The following is a 6,000-nucleotide window of genomic DNA, read 5'->3' on the forward strand; positions in this document are numbered from 1 at the left end:
TCAAAATGGTTTCCGCTGATTATCTTGAAAAGTATTCATCAGAAAGTCTTCATATTTCACATAGTGATTGGTCATAACTAGTAGATGACCCCTATTGATTTTGGGGTCACTAGGTCAAAGGACAATGTCACAGGGGCCTTAAATGTCAAAAAAGGTTTCCGCTGATTATCTTGAAAAGTATTCATCACAAAGTCTTCATATTTCACATAGTTCTTGGTCATAACTAGTAGATGTCCTCTATTGGTTTAGGGGTCATTAGGTCAAAAGTCAATGTCACATGGGCCTTAAATGTCAAAATGGTTTCCATTGATTTTTCCATAATTGAACACTTCCATGTACCCATTTTTGGCAAGTTTCTGTAATAAAATTACCAATTATGTGAGTCAATGGCTAGAAAGGGGGGTATATGTGTCGTTTGACATTCTTGTTATTTTTAAAGTTTGTCCCGACTACTTCTCTTATACCACTAATGCAATTTCAATGAAACTTTACAGGATTGATCTGTAGCTCAAGTTGTTGCGCATATCGCACGGGTTTTCCGGTTGAATGATTTTTGGCACAGTTATGGCCATTTGATAAAAAGGTGTTTTTTTCTGTGTGTTGCCAGATACTCAAAAGTTTGTCCAGACTACTCCTCATAAAGTGCAATTTTATCCAAACTTTACAGGAATGATCAGTGCCAAGTCTAGTTGTGCACTGTCCGTCTGTCTGTCCGTCTGTCACAAAACTTGTCCCAACATGAAATTTGCCATCATGAGGCGACACATGTGATCACTGATCGCTCTTGTTTATAATTTTTTGTAACCTTGACACCCCTAATTGTGATCATGAAATTCTTTATAGAAACATGTGTGATTAGCCATTGACATCACTATTATAGAGCTTGGCAAGTCTATTTAACTGTGCAGTATCATCTAAAATTCTGATAATAATGACTGAGGCTCAGTTTTGGAATTTGATATGAGATTTTCAACCTCTGATGGATGGTTTCAAACTCAAAACTTTGTAAATTCATTACACAAATTCATATCTTTCACAGTTAAAGTTTCCATAAATACAAAATCAACCCAGTAAAATAAGATGGCAAAAAATTATAAGATCAGTGGTAGATCTCTGAATTAAATCAAATTTTAAAGGTTCTTGATTTATTAAAGGTCTGTTGTCAAAATTTACAGTCTTTATGTTAATGTATATTATCTATTTGTTGGCTTTAACATTTTTTTCAATGATATAATGGCATTGTTGAATGTGAGTGATGTTTTCGTTAAAGGTTGTGAAGAGGGATATTAGATTATTTGTTTTATTCATTTGTTGTTTATATAATAGCATCTATTTTGTGTGTGATACATTATGTACTTACTATATTTTATAGAATATACAGTGGATTTTGTGATGCCATACTATTTTTAGATTTTAAGAAAAGTTTTATATAATCACATAAGTTGTACATAGCATATTTACTATTTTAGCAACAATGAAATTTGAAATTCCATCCACTGAGAAAATTTTGCAGTCTCTATTATGTTCAGTTTAAAATAGGAAGTGTTGATTGCTCAAATTATGTATGTTTTATGTCATTTGAAATTGTATGTTTTCTGTCCGTACAAATGTTTAAAATTATATACTTTTTAACAAGATTTATAATACAAAAATAAATAATGTGTATGCATTTTTTTTTCATCATCTTTTTTGAAATGCTATTTAGGGAATAATTTGACATGAAACTGGATTTCAAATTTGCACAATTTATGGAGAATAAAAATAGAACAAAAGTGTTACTTTTTTAGGTCACCTGAGCACAAAGTGCTCAAGGGTGAGCTTTTGTCATCACTCTGCGTCCGCATATTGCAACCAAACTTTACAGAAATGATCCTTAGGTGGACCCCTTTCAAAACTGTTCAAAAATTTAAATTCCATTTAAAACTCTGGTTGCCATGGCAACCAATAGGAAAAACTTTAAATATCTTCTTTTAAAAAACCCTAAGAGCTAGAGCCTAGATATTTGGCATGAAACATCTTCTAAAGAGTGTCTACCAAGTTTGTTCAAATAAAAGCCTTCAGGTAAAAATTGGCCCCGCCCCATGGGGTCATTGATTTTCCCTATATGCATATAGTAAAAAATTAAAATATCTTTTAAAGAACCCAAAGAGCTAGAGAAAAGATATTTAGCATGAAACATCTTCTAATGAGTGTCTACCAAGTTTGTTCAAATAAAAGCCCTTGGGTCAAAATTGGCCCCGCCCCAGGGGGTCATTGATTTTCCCTATATGCATATAGTAAAAACTTAAAAAATCTTCTTTTAAAAAGCTCAAAGAGCTTGAGCTTAGATCTTTAGCATGAAACATGTTCTAATTGGTTTATACCAAGTTTGTTCAAATAAAAGCCCTGGGGTCAAAATTGGCCCCACCCCGGGGGTCATTGATTTTCCTGATATGTGTATAGCAAAAACTTAAAAAATCTTCTTTGAAAAAACCCAAATAGCTAGAGTTTAGATATGAAGCATGAAACATCTTCTAGTGAGCGTCTACCAAGTTTGTTCAAATAAAAGCCCTTGGGGTAAAAATTGGCCCCGCCCCAGGGGCTCTTTGATTATCCCTATATGCATATAGTAAAAACTTAAAAAATCTTCTTTTAAAGAACCCAAAGAGCTAGAGCTAAGATATTTAGTATGAAACATCTTCTAATGAGTGTCAACCAAGTTGTTCAAATAAAAGCCCTGGGGTCAAAATTGTCCCCGCCCCACTGGGTCATTGATTTTCCCTATATGCATAAAGTAAAAACTTAAAAATCTTCTTTTAAAGAACTCAAGGAGCTAGAGCTTAGATATTTAGCATGAAACATGTTCTAATTGGTGTCTACCAAGTTCATTCAAATAAAAGCCCTGGGGTCAAAATTGGCCCCGCCTCGGGGGTCATTGATTTTCCTTTTATGTATATAGCAAAAACTTAAAAAATCTTCTTTGAAAAAACCCAAATAGCTGGAGTTTAGATATTAAGCATGAAACATCTTCTAGTGAGTGTCTACAAAGTTTGTTCAAATAAAAGCCCTGGAGTCAAAATTGGCCCCGTCCCGGGTGTTATTGATTTTTCTTATATTTGTATAGCAAAAACTTAAAAATCTTCTTTGAAAAAATCCAAATAGCTAGAGTTTAGATATTAAGCATGAAACATCTTCTAGTAATTGTCTACAAAGTTTGTTCAAATAAAAGCCCTGGGGTCAAAATTGGCCCCGCCCCAGGGGTGTCATTGGTTTTAACTATATGTGTATATAAAAACTTAAAAAATCTTTTTAAAAAAACCCAATGAGCTAGAGCTTAGGTGTTTAGCATGAAAACATCTTCTTATAATTGTCTACCAAGTTTGTTCAAATAAAAGCCCTTGGGTTAAAATAGGCCCTGTCGGGGAGGGGGGGGGGGAGGGCCAGAAGAAGGGGGGGTAGATCGTTGTTTTTCATTATATGTGTGTAGTAAAAACTTAACATCGTGAAACATCTTCTAATGGGTGTCTTCCAAGTTTGTTCAAATAAAAGCCCTGGGGTTTAAACTGGCCCCGCTCCAGGTGCCTTTATACAGGTGAGCGACCTCAGGGCCATCATGGCCCTCTTGTCGTTTCAATTTATTGTCAATGTATTGATAAGTCATTCGTCATGTTTAATAAAATTTTATTGAACATTGTTTTATGCAATATTAGCCATTTAAATTTGTAAAACATTTACAGAAAATGACAAAACATTTATTATTTTTGATTAATTTTAATGGAATGTTTTATTAAGAGAATATGAATTTTATATCATAACAAAACGAAATCCAATTAGTATTCTTAATTCTGTACATTTTATTATGCCATATCTACCCATTGATAAAGTTGTTATTTTGTAATTGTTTATGTATATGTTGTGAAGATACTTTTTTATAAGCTTATGTTTATTTTAACGCTTTTTTAAACATGGATTGTATTATTCAAGATTTGTAACTTTTACATAGTTTATATTATGACGCTCACGTGTTTTATAGTATTTATGTTTTAGCCTTATTGAAAATGTCCTTTACCAGCAATATGTTAATTTTGTTTGTGCTTCAAAATATAAGTGTTCAATTTTACACCTTTTCATTATTATACATGGTAATAAAAGTCATTATTTTATTAGTTAGGCTCTTAACAAATAAATATGTGAAAATGAGTCATCTGTACCCCACCAGTTTTTAGCTTCACAAGCATAAAGCAAGGCCAGTTCAGTGTGACAGAACTTTTATATGTTAGGGCTATTCAACATTATTTAATATATGTATGTGTCTTATGACAAATCAGATTACCCTGTCACTTCTTAAGGCTTTCATGAACTCTATATATAATAAAGCATAACATTAATAGTATTTTTTCATTTTCTTAGTATTTGAATGCATCTAGTTGTTTACTTTTAAAGAACTTTTCATGCAATTTATAGACAGATCGGCTTGATCTGACTGTCATCTTTTCATGACTTTTCTCTGTCTTTTGGACAATTTGGGTTCTTGTTGCTGGGTTATGTCGGGATTGCGAACGCTGCCTTTCCTTGTTGATCTTGTTCATCATCGACTAGTACCTGTTTGCATCTTTTATTACAAACCCATTAAACTGAATTTCATGTTTTAAGTGATCATCTTAGTATCAATAATCTGTGGTAAATTTGTTCTAACTGGACATGTTAAAAATATTGTTATATCTTTGAAATAGGAGCTTTAAGAGCAGTTATTATACAACCATAACTATTTAAAAATACCAACATAAATATTCATATGTTTTCATTATTAATAGATGGATATGATTGAATATATTAAAAAATTCTTACAAATGACTGAGTTGTTATGATTTAACGTTAATTCTATAAAATCTATAGTCCAAAGGAAATGTCATCAGCGAGCTTGTTTATAGGACATTTGTAAGACTTCATTATACCCCCGAAACGAAGTTTGGGGGGTATATAGGAGTCACTCTGTGGTCGGTTGGTCGGTCGGTCCAGCCGTCCGTTGCGTTTTCCTTGTCCGGAGCATAACTTGAAGACTAATGGTTGGAATTCAATATAACTTCATACAATGGTCAAGCACATTGAGAGGAAGTGAAGTGCACAAGAACCAGAACTCCATCTTGACAAATTACAGAGTTATTGCCCTTTGTTACTTTTCCTTGTCCAGAGCATAACTTGAAAACTACTGGTTGGATTTCAAAACAACTTCATGCAATGGTCAAGCACAATAAGAGGAAGTGCAGTGCATAAGAACCATAACTCTATCTAAAGTAATTACAGAGTTATTGCCCTTTGTTACTTTTCCATTGCTTTTTTTGTCTGGACCATAACTTAAAGACTAATGGTTGGACTTCAAAACACCTTTATACAATGGTCAGGAAGTGCTGTGCACAAGAACCATAACTCCATCTTGATTAAGTACAAAGTTATTACCCTTTGTTACTTTACTTGTCCGGAGCATAACTTGAAAACTACAAGTTGGAATTCAATACAACTTCATACAATCGTCAAGCACATTAAGAGGAAGTGCAGTGCACAAAAACAATAACGCCATTTGACAAATAACAGAGTTATATCCCTTTGATACTTTTCCTTGTCAGGTGCATAACTTAAAAACTAATGTTTAGAATTCAATGAAACTCCATTCCATGGTCAAGCGCAATGAGAGGAAATGCAGTGCTCAAGAAGCGTAACTCTTTTTGGACTTTTTACAAAGTAATTCTATAAAACTTCATCAACGGTCAACCACATTGAAAGGAAATTCAACATACAAGAACCACAACTATCTTTAATTGCCCACAACCATAACCCTATTTCAGTTGTTTTGCAAGGTATTCTGTTACTAGTAACTTCCTCATTTCCGAAGCAGTCTTGCGGGGGCATTAATCACATTTAGTATTAGTTCTAGTTAAACTTAATATTTTTCTATTTTATCCTTTTGCCAATCCAACATTTATCGCAATTGTTTACATCGGTAGAGATATGAATGCGTTGGAT

This window comes from Ruditapes philippinarum, unplaced genomic scaffold, assembly GCF_026571515.1.
Source record: "Ruditapes philippinarum isolate M1 unplaced genomic scaffold, ASM2657151v2 ctg2895_1_1_1_1, whole genome shotgun sequence".
Lineage (NCBI taxonomy): Eukaryota > Metazoa > Mollusca > Bivalvia > Venerida > Veneridae > Ruditapes > Ruditapes philippinarum.